General features: G+C 49.4%; 1 protein-coding gene across 2 annotated transcripts in view; it reads left to right on the top strand.

Annotated features, from left to right (window-relative positions):
- The window catches only part of LOC141153975 (NACHT, LRR and PYD domains-containing protein 12-like), a 99,065-nt gene that overhangs the window by 73,205 nt on the left and 10,886 nt on the right, over nucleotides 1-14,974 (top strand). The gene's annotated exons all lie outside the window — the stretch shown is intronic.

Genomic DNA, 14,974 nt, shown 5'->3' with positions numbered 1-14,974 from the left:
CGTGTGAGTATAAGAGACGTGTACAGGATGGAGACGTGTGAGTATAAGAGACGTGTACAGGAGGGAGATGTGCGAGTATAAGAGACGTGTACAGGATGGAGACGTGCGAGTATAAGAGACGTGTACAGGACGGAGACGTGCGAGTATAAGAGACGTGTACAGGATGGAGACGTGTGAGTATAAGAGACGTGTACAGGACGGAGACGTGCGAGTATAAGAGACGTGTACAGGAGGGAGATATGCGAGTATAAGAGACGTGTACAGGATGGAGACGTGCGAGTATAAGAGATGTGTACAGGACGGAGACGTAGGAATATAAGAGACGTGTACAGGACGGAGACGTGCGAGTATAAGAGATGTGTACAGGATGGAGACGTGCGAGTATAAGAGACGTGTACAGGATGGAGACGTGCGAGTATAAGAGATGTGTACAGGATGGAGACGTGCGAGTATAAGAGACGTGTACAGGATGGAGACGTGTGAGTATAAGAGACGTGTACAGGACGGAGACGTGCGAGTATAAGAGACGTGTACAGGACGGAGACGTGTGAGTATAAGAGACGTGTACAGGATGGAGACGTTCGAGTATAAGAGACGTGTACAGGACGGAGACGTGCGAGTATAAGAGACGTGTACAGGATGGAGACGTGCGAGTATAAGAGACGTGTACAGGATGGAGACGTGCGAGTATAAGAGACGTGTACAGGACGGAGACGTGCGAGTATAAGAGACGTGTACAGGACGGAGACATGCGAATATAAGAGACGTGTACAGGACGGAGACGTGCGAGTATAAGAGACGTGTACAGGAGGGAGACGTGCGAGTATAAGAGACGTGCACAGGATGGAGACGTGCGAGTATAAGAGATGTGTACAGGACGGAGACGTAGGAATATAAGAGACGTGTACAGGACGGAGACGTGCGAGTATAAGAGATGTGTACAGGATGGAGACGTGCGAGTATAAGAGACGTGTACAGGATGGAGACTTGTGAGTATAAGAGACGTGTACAGGATGGAGACGTGCGAGTATAAGAGACGTGTACAGGACGGAGACGTGCGAGTATAAGAGATGTGTACAGGATGGAGACGTGCGAGTATAAGAGACGTGTACAGGATGGAGACGTGTGAGTATAAGAGACGTGTACAGGACGGAGACGTGCGAGTATAAGAGACGTGTACAGGACGGAGACGTGTGAGTATAAGAGACGTGTACAGGACGGAGACGTGCGAGTATAAGAGACATGTACAGGATGGAGACGTTCGAGTATAAGAGATGTGTACAGGAAGGAGACGTGCGAGTATAAGAGACGTGTACAGGACGGAGACGTGCGAGTATAAGAGACATGTACAGGATGGAGACGTTCGAGTATAAGAGATGTGTACAGGAAGGAGACGTGCGAGTATAAGAGACGTGTACAGGACAGAGACGTGCGAGTATAAGAGACGTGTACAGGATGGAGACGTGCGAGTATAAGAGACGTGTACAGGATGGAGACATGCGAGTATAAGAGACGTGTACAGGACGGAGACGTGCGAGTATAAGAGACGTGTACAGGACGGAGACATGCGAGTATAAGAGACATGTACAGGATGGAGACGTTCGAGTATAAGAGATGTGTACAGGAAGGAGACGTGCGAGTATACGAGACGTGTACAGGATGGAGACGTTCGAGTATAAGAGACGTGTACAGGACGGAGACGTGCGAGTATAAGAGACGTGTACAGGACGGAGACATGCGAGTATAAGAGACGTGTACAGGACGGAGACGTGCGAGTATAAGAGACGTGTACAGGACGGAGACGTGCGAGTATAAGAGACGTGTACAGGACGGAGACGTGCGAGTATAAGAGACGTGTACAGGACGGAGACGTGCGAGTATAAGAGACGTGTACAGGACGGAGACGTGCGAGTATAAGAGACGTGTACAGGACGGAGACGTGCGAGTATAAGAGACGTGTACAGGACGGAGACGTGTGAGTATAAGAGACGTGTACAGGACGTAGACGTGCGAGTATAAGAGACATGTACAGGATGGAGACGTTCGAGTATAAGAGACGTGTACAGGAGGAGACGTGCGAGTATAAGAGACGTGTACAGGATGGAGACGTTCGAGTATAAGAGATGTGTACAGGAAGGAGACGTGCGAGTATAAGAGACGTGTACAGGATGGAGACGTGCGAGTATAAGAGACGTGTACAGGATGGAGACGTGCGAGTATAAGAGACGTGTACAGGACGGAGACGTGTGAGTATAAGAGACGTGTACAGGACGGAGACGTGCGAGTATAAGAGACATGTACAGGATGGAGACGTTCGAGTATAAGAGATGTGTACAGGAAGGAGACGTGCGAGTATAAGAGACGTGTACAGGATGGAGACGTGCGAGTATAAGTGACGTGTACAGGATGGAGACGGGTGAGTATAAGAGACATGTGAGTATAAGAGACATGTGCAGGATGGAGACGTGCGAGTATAAGAGACGTGTACAGGATGGAGACGGGTGAGTATAAGAGACATGTGAGTATAAGAGACATGTGCAGGATGGAGACGTGCGAGTATAAGAGACGTGTACAGGACGGAGACGTGCGAGTATAAGAGACATGTACAGGATGGAGACGTGCGAGTATAAGAGACGTGTACAGGACGGAGACGTGCGAGTATAAGAGACGTGTACAGGATGGAGACGTGCGAGTATAAGAGACATGTACAGGATGGAGACGTTCGAGTATAAGTGACGTGTACAGGATGGAGACGGGTGAGTATAAGAGACATGTGAGTATAAGAGACATGTGCAGGATGGAGACGTGCGAGTATAAGAGACGTGTACAGGACGGAGATGTGCGAGTATAAGAGACGTGTACAGGATGGAGACGTGCGAGTATAAGAGACGTGTACAGGACGGAGACGTGAGAGTATAAGAGACGTGTACAGGAGGAGACGTGCGAGTATAAGGGACGTGTACAGGACGGAGACGTGCGATTATAAGAGACGTGTACAGGACGGAGACGTGTGAGTATAAGAGACGTGTACAGGATGGAGACGTGCGAGTATAAGAGACATGTACAGGACGGAGACGTGCGAGTATAAGAGACGTGTGCAGGACGGAGACGTGCGAGTATAAGAGACGTGTACAGGACGGAGACGTGTGAGTATAAGAGACGTGTACAGGACGGAGACGTGCGATTATAAGAGACGTGTACAGGATGGAGACGTGTGAGTATTAGAGACGTGTACAGGACGGCGACGTGCGATTATAAGAGACGTGTACAGGACGGAGACGTGTGAGTATTAGAGACATGTACAGGACGGAGACGTGCGATTATAAGAGACGTGTACAGGACGGAGACGTGTGAGTATTAGAGACGTGTACAGGACGGCGACGTGCGATTATAAGAGACGTGTACAGGAGGGAGACGTGTGAGTATAAGAGACATGTACAGGATGGAGACGTGCGAGTATAAGAGATGTGTACGGGACGGAGACGTGCGAGTATAAGAGACGTGTACAGGATGGAGACGTGTGAGTATTAGAGACATGTACAGGACGGAGACGTGCGATTATAAGAGACGTGTACAGGACGGAGACGTGTGAGTATTAGAGACATGTACAGGACGGAGACGTGCGATTATAAGAGACGTGTACAGGACGGAGACGTGTGAGTATTAGAGACATGTACAGGACGGAGACGTGCGATTATAAGAGACGTGTACAGGACGGAGACGTGTGAGTATTAGAGACGTGTACAGGACGGCGACGTGCGATTATAAGAGACGTGTACAGGAGGGAGACGTGTGAGTATAAGAGACATGTACAGGATGGAGACGTGCGAGTATAAGAGATGTGTACGGGACGGAGACGTGCGATTATAAGAGACGTGTACAGGAGGGAGACGTGTGAGTATAAGAGACGTGTACAGGATGGAGACGTGCGAGTATAAGAGACATGTACAGGACGGAGACGTGCGATTATAAGAGACGTGTACAGGACGGAGACGTGTGAGTATTAGAGACGTGTACAGGACGGCGACGTGCGATTATAAGAGACGTGTACAGGAGGGAGACGTGTGAGTATAAGAGACATGTACAGGATGGAGACGTGCGAGTATAAGAGATGTGTACGGGACGGAGACGTGCGAGTATAAGAGACGTGTACAGGATGGAGACGTGTGAGTATAAGAGACGTGTACAGGACGGAGATGTGCGAGTATAAGAGACGTGTACAGGATGGAGACGTGTGAGTATAAGAGACATGTACAGGATGGAGACGTGCGAGTATAAGAGATGTGTACGGGACGAAGACGTGCGAGTATAAGAGACGTGTACAGGACGGAGACGTGCGAGTATAAGAGACGTGTACAGGACGGAGACGTGCGAGTATAAGAGACGTGTACAGGACGGAGACGTGCGATTATAAGAGACGTGTACAGGACGGAGACGTGCGAGTATAAGAGACGTGTACAGGACGGAGACGTGTGAGTATAAGAGACGTGTACAGGACGGAGACGTGCGAGTATAAGAGACATGTACAGGATGGAGACGTGCGAGTATAAGAGATGTGTACAGGAAGGAGACGTGCGAGTATAAGAGACGTGTACAGGATGGAGACGTGCGAGTATAAGAGACGTGTACAGGATGGAGACGTGCGAGTATAAGAGACGTGTACAGGATGGAGACGTGCGAGTATAAGAGACGTGTACAGGACGGAGACGTGTGAGTATAAGAGACGTGTACAGGACGGAGACGTGCGAGTATAAGAGACATGTACAGGATGGAGACGTTCGAGTATAAGAGATGTGTACAGGAAGGAGACGTGCGAGTATAAGAGACGTGTACAGGATGGAGACGTGCGAGTATAAGAGACGTGTACAGGATGGAGACGTGTGAGTATAAGAGACATGTGAGTATAAGAGACATGTACAGGATGGAGACGTGCGAGTATAAGAGACGTGTACAGGACGGAGACGTGCGAGTATAAGAGACATGTACAGGATGGAGACGTTCGAGTATAAGAGACGTGTACAGGATGGAGACGTGTGAGTATAAGAGACATGTGAGTATAAGAGACATGTACAGGATGGAGACGTGCGAGTAAAAGAGACGTGTACAGGACGGAGACGTGCGAGTATAAGAGACGTGTACAGGATGGAGACGTGCGAGTATAAGAGACGTGTACAGGAAAGAGACGTGCAAGTATAAGAGACGTGTACAGGACGGAGACGTGCGAGTATAAGAGACGTGTACAGGACGGAGACGTGCGAGTATAAGAGACGCGTACAGGATGGAGACGTGCGAGTATAAGAGACGTGTACAGGACGGAGACGTGCGGGTATAAGAGACGTGTACAGGACGGAGACGTGCGAGTATAAGAGACGTGTACAGGACGGAGACGTGCGAGTATAAGAGACGTGTACAGCCTGGAGACATGCGAGTATAAGAGACGTGTACAGCCTGGAGACATGCGAGTATAAGAGACGTGTACAGGACGGAGACGTGCCAGTATAAGAGACGTGTACAGTACGGAGACATGCGAGTATAAGAGACGTGTACAGGAGGGAGACGTGCGAGTATAAGAGACGTGTACAGGACGGAGACGTGCGAGTATAAGAGACGTGTACAGGACGGAGACGTGCGAGTATAAGAGACGTGTACAGGACGGAGACGTGCGAGTATAAGAGACGTGTACAGGACGGAGACGTGCGAGTATAAGAGACGTGTACAGGACGGAGACGTGCGAGTATAAGAGACGTGTACAGGAGGAGACGTGCGAGTATAAGGGACGTGTACAGGACGGAGACGTGCGATTATAAGAGACGTGTACAGGACGGAGACGTGCGAGTATAAGAGACGTGTACAGGACGGAGACGTGCGAGTATAAGAGACGTGTACAGGACGGAGACTTGCGAGTATAAGAGACGTGTACAGGACGGAGACGTGCGTGTATAAGACATGTGTACAGGACGGAGACGTGTGAGTATAAGAGATGTGTACAGGACGGAGACATGCGAGTATAAGAGACGTGTACAGGATGGAGACATGCGAGTATAAGAGACGTGTACAGGATGGAGACGTGCTAGTATAATAGACGTGTACAGGATGGAGACGTGCGAGTATAAGAGATGTGTACGGGACGGAGACGTTCGAGTATAAGAGACGTGTACAGGATGGAGACGTGTGAGTATAAGAGACATGTGAGTATAAGAGACATGTACAGGATGGAGACGTGCGAGTATAAGAGACGTGTACAGGACGGAGACGTGCGAGTATAAGAGACGTGTACAGGATGGAGACGTGCGAGTATAAGAGACGTGTACAGGAAAGAGACGTGCAAGTATAAGAGACGTGTACAGGACGGAGACGTGCTAGTATAAGAGACGTGTACAGGATGGAGACGTGCGAGTATAAGAGACGCGTACAGGATGGAGACGTGCGAGTATAAGAGACGTGTACAGGACGGAGACGTGCGGGTATAAGAGACGTGTACAGGACGGAGACGTGCGAGTATAAGAGACGTGTACAGGACGGAGACGTGCGAGTATAAGAGACGTGTACAGCCTGGAGACATGCGAGTATAAGAGACGTGTACAGCCTGGAGACATGCGAGTATAAGAGACGTGTACAGGACGGAGACGTGCGAGTATAAGAGACATGTACAGTACGGAGACATGCGAGTATAAGAGACGTGTACAGGAGGGAGACGTGCGAGTATAAGAGACGTGTACAGGGCGGAGACGTGCGAGTATAAGAGACGTGTACAGGATGGAGACGTGCGAGTATAAGAGACGTGTACAGGACGGAGACGTGCGAGTATAAGAGACGTGTACAGGACGGAGACGTGCGAGTATAAGAGACGTGTACAGGACGGAGACGTGCGAGTATAAGAGACGTCTACAGGACGGAGACGTGCGAGTATAAGAGACGTGTACAGGACGGAGACGTGCGAGTATAAGAGACGTGTACAGGACGGAGACGTGCGAGTATAAGAGACGTGTACAGGACGGAGACGTGCGAGTATAAGAGACGTGTACAGGACGGAGACGTGCGAGTATAAGAGACGTGTACAGGACGGAGACGTGCGAGTATAAGAGACGTGTACAGGACGGAGACGTGCGAGTATAAGAGACGTGTACAGGAGGAGACGTGCGAGTATAAGGGACGTGTACAGGACGGAGACGTGCGATTATAAGAGACGTGTACAGGACGGAGACGTGCGAGTATAAGAGACGTGTACAGGACGGAGACGTGCGAGTATAAGAGACGTGTACAGGACGGAGACTTGCGAGTATAAGAGACGTGTACAGGACGGAGACGTGCGTGTATAAGACATGTGTACAGGACGGAGACGTGTGAGTATAAGAGATGTGTACAGGACGGAGACATGCGAGTATAAGAGACGTGTACAGGATGGAGACATGCGAGTATAAGAGACGTGTACAGGATGGAGACGTGCTAGTATAATAGACGTGTACAGGATGGAGACGTGCGAGTATAAGAGATGTGTACGGGACGGAGACGTTCGAGTATAAGAGACGTGTACAGGATGGAGACGTGTGAGTATAAGAGACATGTGAGTATAAGAGACATGTACAGGATGGAGACGTGCGAGTATAAGAGACGTGTACAGGACGGAGACGTGCGAGTATAAGAGACGTGTACAGGATGGAGACGTGCGAGTATAAGAGACGTGTACAGGAAAGAGACGTGCAAGTATAAGAGACGTGTACAGGACGGAGACGTGCTAGTATAAGAGACGTGTACAGGATGGAGACGTGCGAGTATAAGAGACGCGTACAGGATGGAGACGTGCGAGTATAAGAGACGTGTACAGGACGGAGACGTGCGGGTATAAGAGACGTGTACAGGACGGAGACGTGCGAGTATAAGAGACGTGTACAGGACGGAGACGTGCGAGTATAAGAGACGTGTACAGCCTGGAGACATGCGAGTATAAGAGACGTGTACAGCCTGGAGACATGCGAGTATAAGAGACGTGTACAGGACGGAGACGTGCGAGTATAAGAGACATGTACAGTACGGAGACATGCGAGTATAAGAGACGTGTACAGGAGGGAGACGTGCGAGTATAAGAGACGTGTACAGGGCGGAGACGTGCGAGTATAAGAGACGTGTACAGGATGGAGACGTGCGAGTATAAGAGACGTGTACAGGACGGAGACGTGCGAGTATAAGAGACGTGTACAGGACGGAGACGTGCGAGTATAAGAGACGTGTACAGGACGGAGACGTGCGAGTATAAGAGACGTCTACAGGACGGAGACGTGCGAGTATAAGATGTGTACAGGACGTAGACGTGCGAGTATAACAGACGTGTACAGGACGGAGACGTGCGAGTATAAGAGACGTGTACAGGAGGAGACGTGCGAGTATAAGGGACGTGTACAGGACGGAGACGTGCGATTATAAGAGACGTGTACAGGACGGAGACGTGCGAGTATAAGAGACGTGTACAGGACGGAGACGTGCGAGTATAAGAGACGTGTACAGGACGGAGACGTGCGAGTATAAGAGACGTGTACAGGACGGAGACGTGCGTGTATAAGAGATGTGTACAGGACGGAGACGTGTGAGTATAAGAGATGTGTACAGGACGGAGACATGCGAGTATAAGAGACGTGTACAGGATGGAGACGTGCGAGTATAATAGACGTGTACAGGATGGAGACGTGCGAGTATAAGAGATGTGTACGGGACGGAGACGTGCGAGTATAAGAGACGTGTACAGGATGGAGACGTGTGAGTATAAGAGACGTGTACAGAATGGAGACGTGCGAGTATAAGAGACGTGTACAGGATGGAGATGTGCGAGTATAAGAGACGTGTACAGGACGGAGACGTGCGAGTATAAGAGATGTGTACAGGATGGAGACGTGCGAGTATAAGACGTGTACAGGACGGAGACGTGCGAGTATAAGAGACGTGTACAGGATGGAGACGTGCGAGTATAAGAGACGTGTACAGGACGGAGACGTGCGAGTATAAGAGACGTGTACAGGATGGAGACGTGCGAGTATAAGAGACGTGTACAGGATGGAGACGTGCGAGTATAAGAGACGTGTACAGGATGGAGACTTGTGAGTATAAGAGACGTGTACAGGATGGAGACTTGTGAGTATAAGAGACATGTACAGGATGGAGATGTGCAAGTATAAGAGACGTGTACAGGACGGAGATGTGCGAGTATAAGAGACGTGTACAGGATGGAGACGTGCGAGTATAAGAGACGTGTACAGGACGGAGACGTGCGAGTATAAGAGACGTGTTCAGGACGGAGACTTGCGAGTATAAAAGACGTGTACAGGATGGAGACGTGCGAGTAGATGTCAAATTAACCTCACCTTAAAAAAAAAAAGGATGGCATCACATTAGTAACCAACAACATATTTAATACACAACACACTGACAAACTTTTCATGTTTTTTTTTTAATGCAAAAACAGTTAAACATTGTAGGGATGGTACTCACTCAGGTACGTTGAGAGGCAAACTGGAGGCATGTTCCTGTAAATGTCCATAGCGGTTTATTAACTACATAAACCAGCAAAAGTAAAAAGTGCAAATAAACAGCCTGTAGTGCAGGCAAACAAAGGAGAATAGTACTTTGAACAAAGTCTCTGGTACACTGCACCTGTGGTCACACAGGCTGGAGAGCGTACAGCACACAGCTCAGTCTGTAAACAATATACTGGAGGCCTTCTCCCTCCAGACACATTGACCATGTGCCAAACAAACAGCCTCCATTTTATAGGCTGTTAACCACACCCAGAGGTGAGGTATGTGGGTTGCTGGACCCGCCCATCTCTCCTAGCAACCTGTACCCGGCTCCCAGCTGCACCAATTAATCCACTTAGTGCATGCATGCACTAGAGAAAATGCACTGGGTTACATCCCAGAGACCAGCCATCTCTGGGATACATACCTCCCATCAATTACAAGACCATTAGCCACATTACATACCTCCCCCCTCTGCCTAAAGCCGTGGGGCTTGGCACCTTCTACCACTTGACAGGGGATTCTCGAGAGGGCATCAGCATTAACATGTAGCTTCCCTGCTCTATGTTCTACATGGAAGTTGAAATCCTGTAGGGCTAAAAACCAGCGGGTGACCCTGGCATTTTTCCCCTTTGTTTCCTTCATCCATCTGAGTGGGGCATAGTCGGATACCAATCTAAATTTTCAACCAAGCAGATAGTACCACAACGCGTCCATCGCCCACTTTATGGCCAAGCACTCCTTCTCTATGACCGCATAATTTTTTTTGCAGGAGGACAGCTTCCTACTCAGGTAGAGGACGGGGTGCTCCTCCCTGTGTATCTCCTGGGAAAGGACTGCTCCCAAACCGACATCTGAGGCATTTGTCTGGAGTATAAACTCTTTCTTGAAGTCAGGGGCAACCAGGACCGGTTGCCTACACAGAACCACTTTCATCACTTGAAAGGCCGTCTCCACCTCTGCAGTCCACTTGGCCATGGCTGATTTTGTCCCCTTAAGAAGGTCAGTCAGGAGTGCGGCCATCATGGCGAAGTTTGGGATGAACCTCCTGTAGTATCCCACGATCCCCTGGATATCTCTAACCTGCTTTTTTGACAGGGGTCTCTGCCAGGTTTGGATTGCCTCAACTTTACTGATTTGGGGTTGATCTCGCCTCTACCAACCACATAACCGAGGTATTTGGCCTCTTCTTTACCCATGGCACATTTCTTTGGGTTTATCGAAAACCCCGCCTTCCTTAGTGCAAACACCACCTGGACCTTTTCCAGATGACTCTCCCAGTCTGGGCCGAATATAACTATATCGTCCAGGTATGCTGCAGCATATTTCTTATGGGGCGCCAGCATTTGATCCATGGCTCTCTGGAAGGTGGCAGGGGCCCCCTGCAGTCCAAACGGCATTTGGACATACTGGAAGCATCCGTCCGGTGTAGAAAATGCAGTCTTCTCCTTAGCTCCCTGTGCCATGGGGATCTGCCAGTAACCCTTCATTAAATCAAAAGTGGTTATGTACCTTGCTGGCCCAAGTCGCTCGATCAGCTCGCTGACACGTGGCATAGGATATGCATCGAACTTGGAGACTTCATTCAACTTCCGATAGTCATTGCAGAATCTCCATTCACCATTTGGCTTTGGGACCAAGACAATCGGGCTCGACCATCCGCTCTTGGATTCTTCAATGACACCACGTTTCAGCATACAAGCCACCTCTTTGGAGATCACCTCTCGTCCGGCCTAAGGTATCCAATAGGGCTTTACGTTCACCCGCACATGTGGATCAGTCAGAACCTCGTGTACTATGACCCTTGTGCAGCTCGGCGATTTCGAGAACAGATCCCTGTTTTTGTGCAGCAACTCCCGACACTGCTGCTTTTTGGCCTTCATGAGCGTTTCCGTTATTGCGACTCCTCCAACGTCACCTTCTGGCTTGCCAAGCAAGCATGGAGCTCCCCAGTCTCTCTGTCTTGCCACGGCTTGATGAGGTTGATGTGGTAGATCAGGTACGGCTTACGTTGTCCCGGTTGATGAATCTTGTAGTTCACCTCACCAACTTTTTCCAACACCTCATACGGCCCTTGCCATTTGGTCAAGAACTTACTTTCCACCGTAGGTATTAGTACGAGGACTCGGTCTCCCGGATTGAATTGCCTCACCCTGGCTGACCGGTTGTAGATCCTGGCCTGAGCGTCTTGTGCCTGGAAGAGATGTTCCTTTAGGATGGGCTTCACCTTCGCAATCCTCTCCTGCATCAGAGCGACATGCTCGATGACACTCCTGTGGGGTGTGACCTCGGCTTCTCAGATTTCCTTGGCTATATCCAGGAGACCTTGCGGATGTCAGCCATACAGCAGTTCGAATGGCGAGAACCCCGTAGATGACTGTGGAACCTCTCTGATGGAGAACAACAGATACGGTAGGAGACAGTCCCAGTTTCTACCATCCTTTTCTACGGCCTTCCTCAGCATACTCTTCAACATTTTATTAAATCTCTCCACCAGGCCATCTGTCTGAGGATGGTACACTGAAGTTCTCATTTGGGAGATTTGCAGAACCTTGCATAACTCCCTCAACACCTTACTCATAAAAGGTGTTTCCCGGTCGGTCAGGATCTCCTTTGGTAAACCTGTCCGGGAGAAAACATGGACCAATTCGCGGGCTATACTCTTTGCAGATGAGTTTCTCAGGGGAATTGCTTCCTGATAACGTGTGGCATAGTCCAGGATGACCAAGATATACTGATGCCCACGAGCAGATTTAACCAGGGGACCGACCAAGTCCATGGCAATTCTCTCGAATGGCACTTCCATAATGGACAACGGCACGAGAGGACTTCGAAAGTGAGAGGTGGGGAGGTTAGCTGACACGTAGGGCAGGACCTGCAATACTACTGTATTTCCTGGTGACACCCAGGCCAGTAGAACCTTTGCATAATCCGTTCCTACATTTTTTCCACCCCTAGATGTCCCCCCAAGATATGCGAATGGGCCATGTCCAGCACCTTCCGTCTATAGGGGCCTGGCACTATTAACTGCTCCACACGCTCCTTCCCCACTTTCGTGACGCGGTATAATAACTCCCCACTCATTATAAAATGGGGAAACCTTGTGTCAGCCCCCGGCTCCTGAGCAACCCCATTTATGACAGTGACATTATTAAAGGCTTCCTTCAGAGTTGGGTCCCTATGTTGTGCAGACCCAAAATTTTCGCTGGTCACCCCTAACTCTGGAATGTCAGGCTCAGGGGACACTACCTCCTCATCCCCCACAAGAACACAAAAAGGAAACCCATCTGACTCTGGGTGTGGTGTTACCTCTTCAGGGTTACCTGGCTTCTCAACCCTTTCCCCACAGATCCCAAAATAAACAAAAGTCTCGGCCTATAATAATGAGGTGCAACAAGTCCTGAACGACGCCGACCTCGTGGGACTCGGTACTGTGGTAGTCCTTTGCATCGCCATGAATGCACCGTACGCAGACTTTTTTCCCTGAGATCAGTTGGAGGGGGAAGAGTGGCCCTCACAAGGGTCACCAGACTCCTGGAGTCTAGCAGTGCTGTTACCTCCCACCCGTTCACTTTCACAGGACAGGCTTGTGGGCCCTCGCTGGGTGGACAGTTCACACTGCAGGTTGGATACGCATAATAAGAACAATGGCATCCTATGCTGCAGTCCATCTGCTCGGGGGTCATGGCCTGGGCCGTGGCACCTCCAGCAAATAACATCACCCGTAGGGACTTTGGGCACCAATGCCCCTTTGGACCTTGAACGCCCCACCCCCTTTTGGGCCTCTGCCCCCTGCTGGGACCCCCAGTATGGAGTGGGCTGCCTTCAAAAATAACCTTCGACACCCTGATATCTCTCTACCAGTCCAATCAGTTCATCTGCAATCCAGGGATCACCCTGGGCAACCCAAGTCTGTATGGGCCTCGGTAGAGAGTGCACAAACTGGTCCATCACCACCCGCTCTATCCCATCTGCGCAGGTGTGGAGTACTCCGGCTGCAGCCACTTCTGGACCAGGTGCAACAGGTCAAACATTTGGGAGTGAGGTGGTTTGTCCCGGTGATATGCCCAGCGGTGAACCTGCTGCACGCTGATAGTCATTGTCACCCACAAGCATGCGAGGATATCAGACTTTAGCTTGCCATACTCTTTGGCGTCCTGCAAAGTTAAGTCATAGTACGCCTTCTGTGGCTCTCCCATCAAGTATGGCGCCAGTACCTCTTGCCCACTAGTCTTGTGGAAGTTTCTCCCTCTTGGGAGAACACGGTCAGGAAGGCCTAAACATCACCCCCTGCGGTCATTTTCTTCAAAGCTTGTCTTACCGCCTTCCAGAAGTGGGAGTCATCAGCCGGACTCAGTGTTGGGGTGCTCGTCCTTCCCTGGATGGCGGTTGCCAGAAGCTGCATCTGCTGCCGTTGTTCCTGCTGGTGCTGCTGGATCTGCTGTAACAACAGCCTGTTGGTCTCCTGCTGCTGCGACTGGACCAAGTGTTTCTACATTTTGTCTGGCGATGCTTGCTTGCTGGCTTGCGACCGACTTGACCCAGGACATACAGTCCTTCCTGTAGCAGTCACACGACTCTGCTGGGACCGCTGCCCTCATTCTCTACCAATTGTAGGGATGGTATTCACTCAAATGTGGTGAGAGGCAAACAGGAGGCCGGTTCCTTTAAATGTCCACAGCGGTTTATTAACTTCATAAACCAGCAAAAGTAAAAAGTGCAAATAAACAGCCTTTAGTGCAGGCAAAACAAAGGAGAATAGTACTTTGAACAAAGTCTCTAGTACATCGGACCTGTGGTCACACAGGCTGGAGAGCGTACAGCACACAGCTCAGTCTGGAGACAACACACTGGAGGCTGGCGGCAGGGCACCATCTATCTACATTTTCTTAGTAATTATTCATCCTTTTCTGTTGTTGTTTGCTCATTATGCATTTATATCACCACATATACACAGTATTAACCCCTTAGTGATGGGAGCTAATTATGTCCTTTAATGACCAAGCCAAATTTTACAATTCTGACCACTGTCACTTTATGAGGTAATAACTCTGGAACGCTTCAACGGATTCCCCTGATTCTGAGATATTTTTTTCGTGACATATTGTACTTCATGATAGTGGTAAAATTTCTTCAATGTGAGTTACGTTTATTTGTGAAAAAAATTGGAAATTTGGCAGAAAATTTAGCAATTTTCAAACTTTGAATTGTTATGCTCTTAAATCAGAGAGATATGTCACACAAAATAGTTCATAAATAACATTTCCCACATGTCTGCTTTACATCAATTTTTGCACCAATTTTTTTTTTTGTTAGGGAGCTATAAGGGTTATAAGTTGACCAGCGATTTCTCATTTCTCCAACAAAATTTACAAAACCATTATTTTCAGGGACCACATCACATTTGAAGTGACTTTGAGGGGTCTATATAACAGAAAATACCCAAAAGTGACACCATTCTAAAAACT

The sequence above is a fragment of the Phyllobates terribilis genome, unplaced genomic scaffold, assembly GCF_046119375.1.
Source record: "Phyllobates terribilis strain yellow unplaced genomic scaffold, ASM4611937v1 Scaffold_7__3_contigs__length_470593459, whole genome shotgun sequence".
NCBI classification, from domain to species: Eukaryota; Metazoa; Chordata; class Amphibia; order Anura; family Dendrobatidae; genus Phyllobates; species Phyllobates terribilis.
The sequence above is the reverse complement of the archived record's forward strand: the minus strand, read 5'-3'. Positions and strand labels throughout refer to the sequence as shown.